The sequence below is a fragment of the Parasteatoda tepidariorum genome, chromosome 3 (assembly GCF_043381705.1).
Source record: "Parasteatoda tepidariorum isolate YZ-2023 chromosome 3, CAS_Ptep_4.0, whole genome shotgun sequence".
NCBI classification, from domain to species: Eukaryota; Metazoa; Arthropoda; class Arachnida; order Araneae; family Theridiidae; genus Parasteatoda; species Parasteatoda tepidariorum.
In genome coordinates this window covers 79,481,082-79,498,074 of record NC_092206.1, presented here as the reverse complement: position 1 = coordinate 79,498,074, position 16,993 = coordinate 79,481,082, and the positions used below count along the sequence as shown (strand labels likewise).

Sequence of the window (16,993 nt, the reverse complement as noted above, 5' to 3'; positions counted from 1 at the left end):
GTATTTGTTTTAGGTTGAGATTTAAAATCGGAATCAGATTAGTGAAATGCGTGAAAAATAAAATACAGAACTGTATTTGTTTAGATGCATAATCCCTGTGTGTTCTAAACTCGAAAATAAGTCTATTACAGATTTTAAAAAAATGGTTTTATTAAATAAAAAGTGTGGTAGTTTAAATATGGTTTGAAACTATGATTTTGAAAGGTTTTAAATAATAAAAGGGCCGAACGGCCTGTGTGGGGGTCAGAGAATTGGCCTTGCAGCAGAAAGGTTCTGGGTTCGAATCCCGGGCAAGGCATGGATGCTCCTTCCTTCTCTGTACTAATTGTCCTTACTATGGCAGCAACAATGGCCCACCAAATATGGCTCCCCTGAAAGAGTGGCCAACAAATCTGTCCTTCAGATGCTTGTACGACGAAAAGGTCATTCTCCAGGTGTGCATTGGAAAAAATAATAACAAATAATAATTGAAAAGTGAAGAATACTTTAAATTTTATTTAAATTCCGGTAAATATATCTGTAAATCCACATGTAATATCATTTCTCAATCACATCTCCTAAAGTGATAGAAACGCTTCTAAGATAGATTTTTTTATAAAAATTGAAGAAAAAAAAAGTCTATTTCCATTAAAGCTAATCAAAAACATTGTACAATGACATATGTAGTTTTTTTTTTTTCCTATAAAAGCACTAATTACATTTTGCCTTAAATTTACTCATATAACCTCCATATATATCCAATACTTTAGCACAAATTAGTACAAATTTAGCACATAATATTTTAAGTTTTTTTTTGTCCGTGTGTCTTAATAAAGATATAATCGAATTTACCCTAGTTGTTTTAGTTTCTAATTACAATTAAAAATTATAAGAAAGAATTCAATTTAAATAACCTTTTGAGCAGTTTCATAGCATATGGATATCTCATTATTTGAGTCTAGAGCAATTTATTTCATGGTTAAATTGAGAAATAATGCATGATAAAAAATTTTTAATAATATGCAACAACAAAAAATGCTAAAAATAAAAATTAATAATTTTTTTATTTTTGTGCAATAGAAAATGATTATGTATTGAATTCTAATTGAGACTATTTTAAAATAATTCAATTTTCAATAAAGTTACAAAATTTTATATTTGAAATAAAAGTTAAGATTTTTGTTTAAAAAATGTTTCAATAACGTTTTATGGAATTGGAAAATTGAATTTGGCTATTAATCCCAAAATATATGAAGAATATATGAGATAAAAATTGCGAAAATTTGAATTTCCAAATTTGAGAAAATAATTCCATTCTTTTTATTCAGATTTTGCTGGTGGAAAGAAAAAATAATTAAACGAAGAAGCAATGAATAGTTTCTTTAGCGACATTTAACAAACGAAAATGACGAGCTAACTCAATTCTCCTGCTCGGAATTCAAGCATCTTATAAAACATTACGTAATTTTTAAGAATTTTACTTTCTCCGACAAAATAGTATCATGAACATCAACCATACCCCTTTTAGTTCCAAAGATCTCAACAATGAAAAGTGAAATTTTGACCCGCAATGAATCTCCATCGACCCTGACACACAGGAAAGCGACCGTGCCCCGCAGCATCTGGAAGTTCATCAAGCATCTCATTGTAAGTTCAAGGGCTGACCTGGTTCAATCTCGAGTCTGAGGAGGAATCCTAACTTATTAAGAGTTGATTATTTGTTTGGGTTTTTGCTTTTACCTATCGTCAATTTGGTAATCATTATGAAACAGGTGAAGGTGATGTTTACTTGCTTGGTGAATCGAAATCGAAGTGGACAGTCTTCTTTCAAAGACATTCCAATTAAATTGTGTCACTAGAAACTTGTATTATCGTCTCTATTGTCAAAATGTAAACAGAGAGTTTAGTGGCTTAGCAAATTAACTTCTTAAAAATGCTTTTTTCTTAGCATATAGATCAAAAAGTGTATTTAAACTTGACGGAAATATAAGGATAAGCCTATTTGGAGTAGTTTTGAACATTGCTTAAAAGAGCGTTTATGAATGAAGAACATCTCGATTTCTTAGCAAATTAACTACCTAATAATGCTTTCTTCATAGTATACAGATCAAAAAGTGCAATTGAAAGTCAGAGGTAATATAAGTATAAGACACATTTGACGGAGTTTTGCACAATGTTAATGAGAATGTTTTTGATGAAGACTATCTCCATTTATTTTATTTTATAACCGTCTTTGAACAGCAGACCCAAATTTTTAGTATAGAACTACTAATGTACAACTCGGTAGTCTTGTAATTTTGAACCCAATCCAGAAGACAAGGGAATTCCTGGATCAAGTACTGGGAGAAATTCAGCCATCACTGGGATTCGAACCTTGTCACCTCATTGGGAGGCAAGTGCTCAATCCCCTGAGCCAGCACGACTATCTCGATTTATTAGGGGGCTAACTTCTTAATGATACTTTTTTCATAGTATGTAGATTAAAAAGTGCAATTAAAACTTGGGGGCAGCAAAATGATAAGCCACATTTGGAAGAGTTTTGAATATTGTTTAAAAGAGCGCTTATGATGGAGAACATCTATCTCAATTTTCATGCAGGAAATGAAATGTTTCTGAGTGTTATGTTGCATTGGATAAATATAGTGAGATGGATATGGCTAGAATTCCAGAAATTCTTAAATAAGTACCTATCTGGACCCTATAGATATTGCAGAACAATTTGATGTCAAAAAATTACCTTTGACTTATTACTATTACTTTGACTTATTAACTTATTACTATGAACTGCTAACATTTTACAAAACATTTAAAATAATGAATGATGAAAAAATACGCAGCATTTCTATACGTAAAATCAAAGTAAGTAGAATGACAAGTAAATAAGCAAAACAATTAAAGTACCCACCTTTTCGAAGCGAAATTTAACGAAAAGAACATTTCATTTATATATATATATATATGTATATATATATTTTAAACTATGAACTTTTCTTTTTCAAAAACGGTTTGAGTTTTATTTCTATGTCAAGTAGAACAGAAGTTAAGATGATTAAAAAAAATATCCATGTTTGTAATTAAATTGATTACTTTTTTTCCATCACAAAAATAATTTTTTGGTTTATTTTAAATGCTATTTCTCAAAATATTTTTACTTCAAATTATTCAAAATTTTACATGAATTTGTTCTTTTTTTATTTTTTTATTTTTATTTTTTTAATCACGGCAGGCACTGAACTTTCGTTCTTCGCCTTAGAAGTTGCCGGAAGTGTTGCTCATTTATCGTTACCCAGTGAGCACCTGTGCACCAAAGTCACGGAGGCGAACAACATTACCCACGCCACACTGCCACAAATACCCGTTCATAGGGTGGGCCACATTCATACAATGAATTTATTCTACACTTATGTCCAGGAAATAAACTACAGACCAGTGGACTAAACTATTATTTTACATTTTACATCTAAAAGAAACATAATTAATTGTAGTTTTTTACTTTTTTTGCCAATTAAGTTTCAACATTTGCTATAAAATATTTCAATCTAATGTTTAGTCTATTCCCTAAGTGGAATTTTTATGAGTACTAGTGGGCTGAGCCCCCTGCTCGCTAACGCTCGCCAACCCCCGAAAATTGCTACGCAATCTTATATGGTTTGCTTCGCTCGCTACTAACTTAGGTACATTGCAAATGCACAAAATTCTAAGAATTCAAAACAATCATTCAAATCCATATAACAACTTTTTTTTAAAAAAATTACATTATTTTGGTAAATAAATTTGAATTCAAATAAATGACATGTAATTCGTTAAACCTATTAGAAATGTGCTATAGTATAATTCGTGATATAAATCAAAATTCGTCATATCTAAATTCGCGAAAAAAAGCGCTCTCGACAAAATACTAAAATAGAGATCTATCGACAAAGACTACTCACTTCTGCCCAGCTTAATAGTATGAGATTGCCGCAGCTGATAATGCTCTCTCCGGTTATTTCAGTTTCCGTTTTTAAAAGCGCTCTGTGTTGAGCCACCTCAGCTAGATTTGACATGTGACATTTTTAGCGGCAATCATTGGTCGATTTCCTAGCGTTGCCATTCGGGGAGTTGTAATGAGGCTTTTTTTCGTCGCCGTGTAAGAGAAATATATATATAGATTATAAAGCAAGAGTAATGAAAAAATAATAATTTTAACTATGTTATGTTATTTTGAAAAAAGGTCAATTTTGGTCTCAGATTTCCCCCATAATTTTTTTTTTAAATTTTTGGTCATATTTTTCATATTCATACATACTTGGTCATATTTTTTTATATTGGTTCTCTTTGAATTTAATGCAGCTTTTAATTTCATCAAAAATTTCTTAATATTCATAAAATGTTTCGATTACAAAAAATAATTAACGATTTTAAGATTTTTATCGTTTTTAAAATGGTTTTGCTTCAGAATACATGATTGGGACCCCTGACTGTAACTTTCTCCATAAGTTTACGTAAAAAAATCAAATGTATTGTTTAAAGTAGTTAAACTTGATTTCCAAAATAAAATATTAGTTAAAAAATACTAATTTTAAATAACATACTCAACAAACTAGGTGTTGATACGCCGATATTTAATATGTTTAATCATTGATTATCTAGCCTATTGCTATGCTCCTTTTTTCATTCATTTACAAGCTGTATTAAAAATTTCAATAGTAACGCACTGTCCAAAAAATTTCAAATAATGGTTGCCATTATACAGCTAAAGCTCATATCCTATCTCTCCATAGACTAACATATGTTTATAAACCTACAATAAGAGATTGAAATGTTTTAGAAAGTAAGTGCTGTTTCTTGTAAATCACTCAGATAAAGTATCAACAAATTCGCAACGAAAAGAAAACAAAATATCCAAATGAAATATTTCAATATGCCCATCACGTGCCTGAAATACTACTATTATCTGATAAATGCTATGAATTACTACGATTATCTGATAAAATAACTCTTATTATGAACTCAAAACTATTCATGAGTTGTAATAGTATGCATACCAAAATCTAATAATCTTACATCAGTTATTCACATTCTACTGATTTTTTTTCTCGCAAAAATTTAAAAAATACTTTCACGTAAAAATATAGATATAATTCAGGTTGCGCTCTACTTTTTAGCGTTTTCTTTTCTTACGAAGTATTAAAAGTGAAATTACAACATGCGGAATTTTTATGATACTTCTCATATTAATATCCTTTCTATGAATGGTCACTTTCACCCAGTGACCCAACCACCTTGACTCCTGTGATCGTGACCCACAAGAGTGGTTGACCCATATATTACGGCAACAGTGATGTAATGCTATATAAATTCAAGGTGGACAAGACACTTATAATTATGAGAATGTATCTATAATACTGTTGTTTTGCGAAGGAAGATCGGTCAAGGATTGAAAGTGAATGCAATCTTTAGATGAATTTTCAGTGACCAAAAGGTGACAGAGTAAACTGTAGTCGATAACAAATATTACGTAAATTAGGTCATAAGATTTCATTTTATGTAATATTATACTTAACTTTTACCAAATGATTGTCTGATTTTAGTATCTTATTTGTATCGTTTGATTATTATAGTCAGGTTTCTTATTTATACCGTATTGATATTTTGATTTGGGTTTCATATTTGATCCGTAATGGTGATTTGGTTTTAGTTTCTTATATGTAACGTAATGATATTGTAGTATGAAGGAAGATGAAAGTGAAAGTGATGATTTGATGAAATTTTGGTGACCAAAAGGTGACAGAGTAAACTGTAATCGGTAATAAAGAAGTATTACATAAATGAGGCCATAATATTTTAATTTATACAATATAATATTGTACTGAATTTAGACCAATTGATTGTCCGGTTTTAGTATTTTAAGTGTACCTTTTAAGTGCTATAGTCAGGTTTCTCATTTAGACAGTAATGATATTTTGATTTGGGTTTCATATTTCTTCCTTAATGGTGGTTAGATTTTAGTTTCCTGTATGTACCACATTGATTGACTGAGAAGTGAGATCGGTAAAGGGTTGAAAGTGAAAGTGATCTTTTGATGAAATTTTGCTGACCAAAAGATGACAGAGTGCACTGTTATCGATAATAAAGAAGTATTACATAAATGAGGTCATAATATTTTATTTTATATAATATAATATTGTGCTTAATTTAAACCAAATGATTGTCTGATTTTAGTATTTTAAGTGTACCTTTTAAGTGCCATAGTCAGGTTTCTCATTTAGACCGCAATGATATTTTAATTTGGGTTTTATATTTTTTCCGTAATGGTGGTATGATTTAGGTTTGATGTACCATACTGATTGATCAATGTAGAAAATTCTCATAATTAATTATCATAAACATAAAAAAAAACAATACTATCACAAATAATGATATTTACTATTACTTAGTACTATTTCTCCTAAATACAAACAAAAGTAAAATAAATAACGACAAAAGAGTTTGGTTTTTACTCTACTAAAAATATATGCATCAATTGCAATAAATAAATATCAATAAATTGCAATTTTTCTACAAAATTTAAGTATTTTTTTTTTTTTTTGAAATTATTCTGCAGTCAACTGTAGATTTTCTGTAGAGCAATTTTAACTTTAAAAATTCTGCAGTTATTTTGTAGCTAATATGAAGTAATTTTAAAGTAATTTATTTCAAGTTTTTTTTTTCTATTTTCTACAAAACTAATGCAGTTTATGAGAAATCACTTTAAAATCAGATATGTAAAAAATAATGAAACTTTAAATCCACGATTATAGTGCAGTAAATTTGAAGTAAATGTACAATCATTGATTCAAAAATATATTTTCTGATGTATCTGCATCAAAATTACAGCTATTTTGTATTGTTGTAAAAGTGAGAGTTAAAGAGCTTTTCGGCAATCAAACAGATTTTGATGACTTAAAATTCACTTTCCTTTTTTTTAGTTCTTCAACTTTTCATAACGTTTTATTCCTTGGTTATATATTAATTTCTGATTGTTAATTTCTCATATTTTGATAAGGATACTTAACATATATATTAAGGACGATGGTAATGTAAACTATCCATATTTAATGAACAAAAATAAATAAAGAACGTAATTGACATGATTGTAATTATTTTATAATTCTGAATCATTGAAAAATTTTTAAGCAAGTTCTTTTTACGCAATTTAATTATTTTAAAATCTGCTTAAAATTCGATATTTAAATATTCTTAGAATTCTATTCCGTTCCGTAACTGTTTGGTAAAAAAATCAAATATTTTTAGCTGATTCATATTTTTAATTGCTAATTGTAAAGAAAAACTTTACACGTCTGTATTATAAAATTATTTAAAGAGGAAATTTATTTTGGAATGTTCGAATAAACAATCTGCAAATATAAACAAAATCAGTGTATAAAAGAACTTTCCAAACGATTACTGGTTTTGAAAACGATTATGGAACAGTTGTTTTATTCTTTTATCATGATTTTATTCTGAATGCTTTTTTGAATTAGGAACGAATATTGTTTTTAAATTTTAAAAATACATTTCATTAGTAATAATGACTTAAACATGATTTTAAAAAGTTACGCAGCAGTAAAATAATGATTGTTGCTGAACGTGGTTGCTTCTGAAAGACCTAAAAATTAACCGTATCTTCGATTGTTCCTTTCTCTTTCTTTTTTTTTTTTTTTTTTTTTTTTTTTTTTTTTTTTTTTTTTNTGTACCTTTTAAGTGCCATAGTCAGGTTTCTCATTTAGATAGTAATAATATTTTGATTTGGGTTTTATATTTGTTCCGTAATAGTGGTTTGATTTAGGTTTGATGTACCATACTGATTGACCAATGTAGAAAGTTCTCATAATTAATTATCACAAACATTAAAAAAAACAATACTAACACAAATGATGATATTTACTATTACTTAGTACTATTTCGCCAAAATACTAACAAAAATAAAACAACTAACAACAAAATACTTTGCTTTTTACTCAACTAAAAATATATGCATAATAAATTGCAATAAATAAATATCAATAAATTGAAATTTTTCTACAGAATTTAAGTATTTTCTTAATTATTTTACAGTCAACTGTAGATTTTCTGTAGAGCAATTTAAACTTTAAAAAAATACTGCAGTTATTTTGCAGCTGGTGTGAAGTACAGCAATTTACTTCGAATTTTTTTTTCTCCATTTTCTACAAAATTACTGCAGTTTATGCGAAATCACTTTAAAATCAGATGTTTAAAAAATAATGAAACTTTAAGTGCACGATTAAACTGCAATAAATTTGAAGTAAATGTACAATCATTGATTCGATTCAGTAGTATATTTTCTGATGTATCTGCATTAAAATTATCTGTTATTTTGTATTGTTGTTAAAGTGAGAGTGAGAAAGCTTTCCGGCAATCAAGCAGATTCTGAATGACTTCAAACTCACTTTTCTTTTTTTTTTTTTTTTAATCCTTCACCTTTTCATGAAATTTTTTTCCTTGGTTATATATTAATTTCTGATTGTTAATATGTTATATTTTGGTGAGGATACTTAACATATATATATGATGGGTGATGATAGCTTAAACTATCCACATTTATTAAGCAAAATTAAATAAATTACATAATTGACATGATTGCAATTATTTTATAATTCTGAAGTATTGAAAAATTTCTAAGAAAGTTCTTTTTACACAATTTAATTATTTTAAAATCTGCTTAAAATTAGATATTTAAGTATTCTTATAATTCTATTCTGTTCCGTAACTATTCTGTTTGGTAAAAAAAAATCAAAGAGTTTTAGCTGATTCATATTTTTAATTGCTAATTGTAAAGAAAAAGTTCACATGTACCTATATAAAAAAATTTAAAGAGGAAATTTATTTTGGAATGTTCGAATAAACTTTTTGCAAATCTAAGCAAAACCAGTTTATAAAAGAACTTTCCAAACGATTGCTGGTTTTAAAAACGATTATGGAACAGTTTATCATGATTTTATTCTTAATGCTTTTTTAAATTCGAAAACCAATATTGTCTTTAAATTTTAAAAATACATTTCATTAGTAATAATGACTTAAACATAATTTTAAAAAGTTACGCAGCAGTAAAATAATGATTGTTGCCGAACGTGATTGCTTCTAAAAGATCTAAAAATTAACCGAATCTTCGATATTTCTTCTTTTCTGTTTTTTTTTTTTTTTTTTTTTTTTTTTTTTTTTTTTTTTTTTTTTTTTAGATGCGTACAAATTTTTTGCAAAATCATGAAACAATTTTCCTTTTTTTATTTTCATTTTGACTTACGTTTTCAAATGCTCTTACTCCATACAAATTCTAAGCCAATCAATCAACCAATTCCGATTTCTTTATTGATCAGCTAATTTTCTTTCTCTTGAGATTATTTTTTCGCAACATGCAGCTGAATACAGATGTTACAAAAGCAACTGAATACAGCTGTACTTAAATTCATGCCTTTTGGATTCCTATTAATCGAAGCATATTTGTTGAAATAGTTTTTAGGATAGATATTTAAAAATGAAATCAAAACATGTTAAGAAATATTTTCATATAAAATGATGATCAACAAGTTCTTTTAGTTTCGTCAAGTTTTAACAAACATGTTTGAGCATGCTTTTGCTTTATGGAACACACTGAACTGATGAAAACGTAAAGTTTTTAAACGCAAGTACCTAGTATTAATTAATTTACTTGCTCATTTATGTGATCTACAATACTTGACCAAAGTTTCTATTATTGTAGACATTCACAGCCACTTGCACTCATAACAACTTAGTCATAATAATTTCTCTCTCACACAATTGTGCATTCTCCTCCATATCTACAATTGAAAAATATGAATGAACGATTTCAAGTCGCAGGAAAAATTAAAAATTATCCTTAGTGATTTCGTTTTTTCGATTACGAACTAGATTACTCGATTACGAACTAGAGAGTAAGGCACATCATAAATTACAACCCGTGACTAGAAATATCGACACTTCCGTGATTTATGCAACCCTGAGCGCACGCTTCTGTGATTGCTACTAAGATGGATACACCTCCTAGAAGAAAGAAGGCCTCCGCACTGGTTACCATAAACAATAAATCCAATCCTTTAGTTGTCTGAACATATTGGCATATTTGGTATTTTCAACCACTGCGCAGTTTAGTTGACCGAATGTTGTGACATCATTCTTATTTCCATCACTGCACAGTTTTAGTTCGTTACGTCGGACTACTACATTGTTTTGTACAGAGGCTTTCTTTCTTCTACGTGGTGTTGTTCCAGCGTTTCTGTCATACCTGATAGGTTTGGAGATTGTTTAGAAATGGGACCCGCAAACGTCCCTTTTTGTTCCATTTTGTATTTCTTGTTTATCATAACTAACTTTAAATTGCCCTAGTAAATATTTTATTTTATTCATTCTCGTATCTTACTGCTAATTTTTCAGATTTTAATGCAACGTAAAAAAAAAAAATTCTATTAGGAGAGATTCGGACAGTTGACGAAAGAAATTTTGATTGTTTAAGAGTTGCAGTCGGTTGAGGAAAAAGTTTTCCGCAAAACTTCAGAAAATAAATTTTTTATCGTGAAGTTAACGACTATGCCCAAAGGCCCAAGACCTTGTTAACCCAGAAGCTGATGTAAAACAATTGAGCGTGTTATATTAATACTGATAGACAGCACCAATAATTTGCGTTCATTATAAAATCTTAATTTTTTCAAGTAAATTAAACATTTTTATCTTACCCAATTTATATTTAAAAACTTATATCTTAATTGTTTTACATCATCTTATATCTTAATTTAACCTTATATCTTAATTTTTTCAAGTAAATTAAACATTTTTATCTTGCCCAATTTATATTTAAAAAATTGGTCAAATTGCCCCAATCTTTTTCAGAAGCTAGAAAACTTTTAAAGGACAGTTAGTTAAAAGCAGTTTGTTAGCTATTTTGTTGAACTCATTTAGTAAAAAAAAATCTTTCTTAACTAGCAATAAAAACATCATAAAAAATAACTATATTTATTTAACAAAATAAGGACTTTAGGTCACTACTATGAAATTAGGTACTAGAAGATAATAGAAAAGTTGTTATGCATGAATTCCGGTTTCATTAGAGACAATTTTAAAAACTAATTTTAAACCTTATCAAATCAGCGAGTAGTAATTGATTTAATCGAAGGGTTAGCGTCAGTAAAGGCTATGAGGTCATATTCCTAAATAAGAGTTTATATTTCCAATTGTTTAAAATAATAACAAAGACTTTAATTTTAATATAAGTTTTTCCTTCATAAAATAGAAGCTCGTATTTATTTTATTTGAATTGGAAGTTTAAATCATTATACGTTTATCCATTATAATTTTTATTTTAAAATCCTATTATATATGTATTACTAAATCCATTGTCACCATTATCGTGCCGTTAATTAATTTTGAATTATTTTGAATACTCGGGGGTTTTATTTTTACAGGATGTAACTAGCGTACAGGATGATCTGTATAAAACTTCTCCTTGTTACTGTTGAACTAAACATTGTAGAATTCTGTAGTCACGAATCACTTTGTTATGTGATTACCAAGCTATGTCACGAGTCACGTAATTGGCAAAAAATAGAAATAAAGCACATATTGTTTTATTCTAATCCAAATTTTTCAAGAAACGTTGGCAACGCGTACATATTCCCGCATCTGTAATACCATGTGATACCGATGCATCTGATAATTACATTTTTCGCTTGCCAGGAATGTACTATTTGTGAGTTTAAATGGAAATGCATTATGTGAACCATCAGTGCATAACCGTGTGGCTGTTTAGTGATAACGGGAAATTCATTCAGTGCATTTCAATTAATTAATACTTTCCCTTAAGCATTAAAAAAATTGTTAGTTTTTTTAAGTTACTGAATCAAAACAGGGGTCTCCTGGTGATTTAGCTACATAAAAAAGGAATCTGCATACATATTCCGTTTTAAATATAAATCAGATTACATTAAATATCAATCAGATTACATTTAATTCAGATCAGATAATGCACATCATTATATCAGATTTTACATATAAATCAAATAAAATGATGACCCATCCGTGGTTATCAACAGCATATAAAAATTTCTTTACCCCTGATTTAAAGATATTTAAAGTAATTTCTATTTAGCATGTTTTCTTAACATTTTCTCAGCTATTATTACTTTTAACCAAATTAAAGGCTTAAATCTAAAATCTATATATCTTCATTATTAAGCTATTTCATCGTATTATCTTTTTTACCTAACACTTTATGGTAAAACATATTTAAATCGCTGTCTAACTTTGCAAACGTTTTATCATTACTGAACAGTAAAAAACAACATTTACTTTTATTCTAAGCTATATGTAAAACTGTGTCTAATTAACATATAACATGCGCATTCGAGTGTAAAACAAGCTCAATTAAAATAATGAATATAAAATTGCAAAACATTATTAGAAATTAATTTTTTTAATAATCTTTTGGTTGAAATACAAAAAAACGAGTTTTCATAGTAACCAAAAATTAAATCGAAATTTAAAAAGGAAATGCGTGAGTGAATTTATAATGGTAACCCAGACAAAACAATAAGGCTTAAATTTTACACCTTTGGGATGATGAATTAAATCTGCGAAACCAAACCTGTCTAAATACAATAGAATACTTTGGTAACTTTCAATTGGATACCCGCAAGTGACGTCATCGTTGGTACATCGTAACTAAGGCTTCTCTACAGTGGGAGCTGAACTGGGCGCCATTATGGAGCAAACAAGTTCACTAATTACGTAGTGTTAACATTAGAGTGAGAGTTTGAAGCCTAATTAGATACTTAAAATTATTGATTTGTGTAATTGTGCGGCGATGAATTGAACAAATAGTTTAACGAAAATGCTTGAGAATGTTAAAATTTCAATCAAATGTCAAAATCAATCAAATCCATCAATCAAATCCCGAAAAAGAAATGGGTAATAAATTGCAGGAGATATAATTGGCAGTCTGAAAGTGGAGCTAACTTATGTCAGGAAAATTCTAAATTAGTTTAAATGTTTTGAATTTATTTACTTATAAATGCTGTATATAAACAACCTTAAGTTGTTAAAATTTACTTTTGAATGTTTGTTTTTGTCTGTTTCTTTAAAAATAAATAAGCGAATAACTTTTCTGGGTTACTTGAATTGTTCAGTTCTAACTATATATCAAATATAAGAAGTCTCATTGAAAATTGCATATAGTAAGTATTCATTTGAAATATGACCTTTAAACAGCATTTAATAATTTATTTAACAATTGTGAATGCTTGTGTGGTATAAAACTATGTAAATAAAGGCAAGAGATTGGGTAAATAAGTATTCGCTAAACTTAGAGCCAGAATCGCCAGGTTTTCAATTAGCTTTTAAGTATTTCTTTTTGTTTTGCTAAAAATAAATATTTACCTGTTTCTAATTGCATTTCGTCATTTTGATTCACTAATATATCAGATAGTTAGCTTTTTAATCTTGGCTCATTTAATATCTTCAAATTACCTATGATAATACATCGCTTAAAGTTCAAACGGTTTGTTTGCATTTATAATAAGAAATCTATTTAATATGTCATCTTTCAAACGTTTTTAAATCTATAGAAGTTTTTTTTCTTTAAAATTCTTGTGGTAAATTGCTGAAATAATTCGTTTTCGTTGTAATAAAGTTAATAGAGGATGTTTACGAAATTCAAGCTCTGAATCTTTTAATGTGATTTAATTTTGGAGAATCTCAACTTAAAGTAAATAGAAATGATGGTATTAAAAAATTAAGGCTTGATACTATTCCCAATTCTTTAAAAATTCCTCCATAAAGACTGAAATGGATAAGTGTTCCAAGACCAAGATCAATTTTAGATGAGCTTAAATCTAATGCAAATATAAATTTACTGATTATTCTTTATTTGCTTAGATTTTTTTTATCTTATAATTATTAAAGAACCAAAAATGTATATAAACTGTTTTGATCTAGTAATAAATGATATTTTTTATTTTAAATAAAAAATATAACAAAAATTTTAATGAATTTGCTTAAGTATTAAAAAAAAGTTCTCGAAAAAACAAAGTAAATCAATGTATACAAACACGCTTTTCTTTACGAATTACCCTAGTTGAGATTAGCGTCGTTTGTAGCAATAAATTAACGAATCTTGTAACTCTCCCGCATTAGTGAAAGTTTTTGCATCGAAATGGCGGAGAATTCGGCCAAAGAATATAGAGGGCCCCTCTATATTCTTTGATTCGGCCTCTCTAATTCAGGGGCTCTAATCGTAGCATTTGTCGATTCTGAAGGCAATTAAGTTCGACCCGCATGCGTGACATCACTTGCAGATAGCCAATAAAATCTGGTTTAAATCACATGGTTAGACATAATCATTTCACTTCTTCTCGAATTGCAAATACTCTATTGAATAGTTTTTTATTTAGGTGTAATATTTATTATTATTATTTGCTTATTGTATTTGTTTATTGTTATAAAAGGCAATCGGAGTTGGTGAGCGAAGAAAGCACGAAGCAGTGTACCCTGTATTACAATATTGAAAATTCACTGCATTGAGCCTACAGGACAACACGTTCTAGAAGATTCGGCAAAACAATTCAAATCTATTTCAAATCAAAACAATTCAAATCTATATTAAAATTTGACTTGCCCCTCCTATCAATTAAATCGTTTCATCCGTGAAGCGAATAACAGACATAAGGAAAACATCACATATTCAGAAAATTGTTGCTTCTTGTGAAATATGTTCAGGTATCTGATCTCTCGTTTCTAGAAAGTCAAATGTTGTTGTTCTAGGCCTAACGTCTCTTTCTAAGATAAAATGCTTCTCTTTGCAAAATTTCTACTTTAATGACTTTTGACCCCTGATATACAACAATGAGAAGAAAAGTTAAATGAATATGCTTAAAAAGCACTGGTGCAAAGCGGAAACGTAAAGGTTTAGTTTGGGTCAACAAGTACTGCGTTAATAAAAGTAATTTATGATTTAAATAATTATTTCAGATGACATGCCAAAAATTTTCATTAAGGCAGCAATTTTTCGTGTATGTTCTAGGGGAAATCTTTTAACTTCCGCGATATGAAAACATTAACAACTTTCAGCCAAGTCTTCACCAAGTCCAAATTTTAATATAATATAACAATTGTGTTTTTTTCTTCATCTTCAAAGCCAAATCAAAAATATTATATTCCTATTTAATAACAGTTATAGATCTTGAAGTAGATAAATATCAGGCTAACATTTTTTTTACATAATTAATTTTTTTTTACATAATTATTATTTTTTTACATAATTATTTTTTTACGTAATTATTTTTTTACATAATTATTTTTTTTACATAATTATTATGTTTTTTACATAATTATTATTATTTTTTTACATAATTGTTTTTTTTTTTTTTTTACTTTTATTATTATTTTATTGCTTATTATTATTATATTATTTTATTGCATTTCTATGCCTATTTCTATACCCTGCAACTGTTTTATTGTAAGAATGCATAGTGTAAGCAAAAAAAGATGATTATGCTATTTAAATTGAATAATAATAATAAAAAATGTGTACATTTTGTATTATAGGGATTTTAAAAAAGGGAGGGTTTCAAGAGTTCGAAGTGCCTCTTGAAAATAAAATAACAATCATAAGTAATTGTAATAATTATTAACATAACTTATAATAATAAATTGTAAATAGTGAAAAAAATTTAAATTTAATATTAGGCTTAATTTCTAATCTTAATTTTACCTAGACACAAACCCTTTAACTGTTTTGCTGTAAAAATACACAATTTAATGCAAAAAGTGATTAAATTTTTCGAATTGTTTTATATCTATTCACAGTATTACATTTTGACCATGTTACGTCTTTTTGAAATTCATGATCTGCAAAACATCTTGAAATACGCTGTTTCTTTTTTGGATGAGGCATCAAAAAATAAACATTTTGAAAAAAGACGAAAAAAAAGTTTTCAATGTAGGAAATGCTTAGATAACACTGGCTGCATTCTGTATGACTATCATACTTGATTTCAGCTAGGACATGTAAGACTAAAATGGGGAGTAACAAAGGCTAATTTAACCACTTTTTTTGCTTTGGTAATTTTATCTACTTTCTCGGATTTTTGGAATGTTTTGATATAAAGGAAATAGTTTTTATTCATACCGGGCGTATTTTTTTGTTTTTTTCCGAACGAGAGTAAAAACTCTCTTACATGAAATTTTATGCAAGTGATTGTATTTTTAGTGATTGTATTTTTATTAAAAAAAATTTCTTTAAAATCTTATAACACCAATCAGTTGTGCGAAGAAGAAATTATCCTACCATTTCATAAATTTAAAATCTAGTTAATAAATAATAAAAATCTTGTTACAAAAGTATTCTTTTTGTTATTAGATTTACGAAATTTATTTTAATTTAAAATAAAGAATATTAAATGGAGATCTTTATAATAAAACAATTTCAAATAATTAAGTATTATTCTTTTATTTTCACGAATACAATGCAACAACTTTTTTTTCCTTCTGTGTGTGTAAAATTTCTAACTCATTTTTATTTTGTTCTTTTGAATACATTTATGCTATTTATCTAGAGTTTGACTCAAGATTAAGATATCCGGCAAGTCCTTAACACTGAGTGACATGGGCAAAAAGCAGCCGCCCGAACAGGGACTCGAACCCTGGACCGTTAGGTTAAAAGCCTAACGCTCTACCGACTGAGCTATCCGGGCATAGTAATCATGATTCTATTACTCTTAGTAAACTACATATATATTAATAAGAATTTTATTTGTATAAACTTAGATGATATAATGAAATAGTTTAAAAATATTTACATTTTTTAACAAGGTATATTCTTTTTTGAAACATTTTCTTTTTTAAATACAACTAATAAAACTCTTTCCCCTAATAGATGGCGCCATTGCATTGTTCACTTATTTTATTTGATAGTATTAGAAAAAAAGAATTTTAAAATCTAGAAAAATAATCACTATTACTAATA

General features: G+C 27.9%; 1 protein-coding gene and 1 non-coding gene across 2 annotated transcripts in view; both read right to left on the bottom strand.

Annotated features, from left to right (window-relative positions):
- The window catches only part of LOC107448617 (acyl-CoA Delta-9 desaturase), a 64,316-nt gene that overhangs the window by 26,722 nt on the left and 20,601 nt on the right, over positions 1-16,993 (bottom strand). The window lies entirely within an intron of this gene.
- TRNAK-UUU (transfer RNA lysine (anticodon UUU)) lies at positions 16,649-16,721 on the bottom strand. The gene has a single exon. It is a non-coding gene; the product is annotated as a tRNA-Lys (tRNA).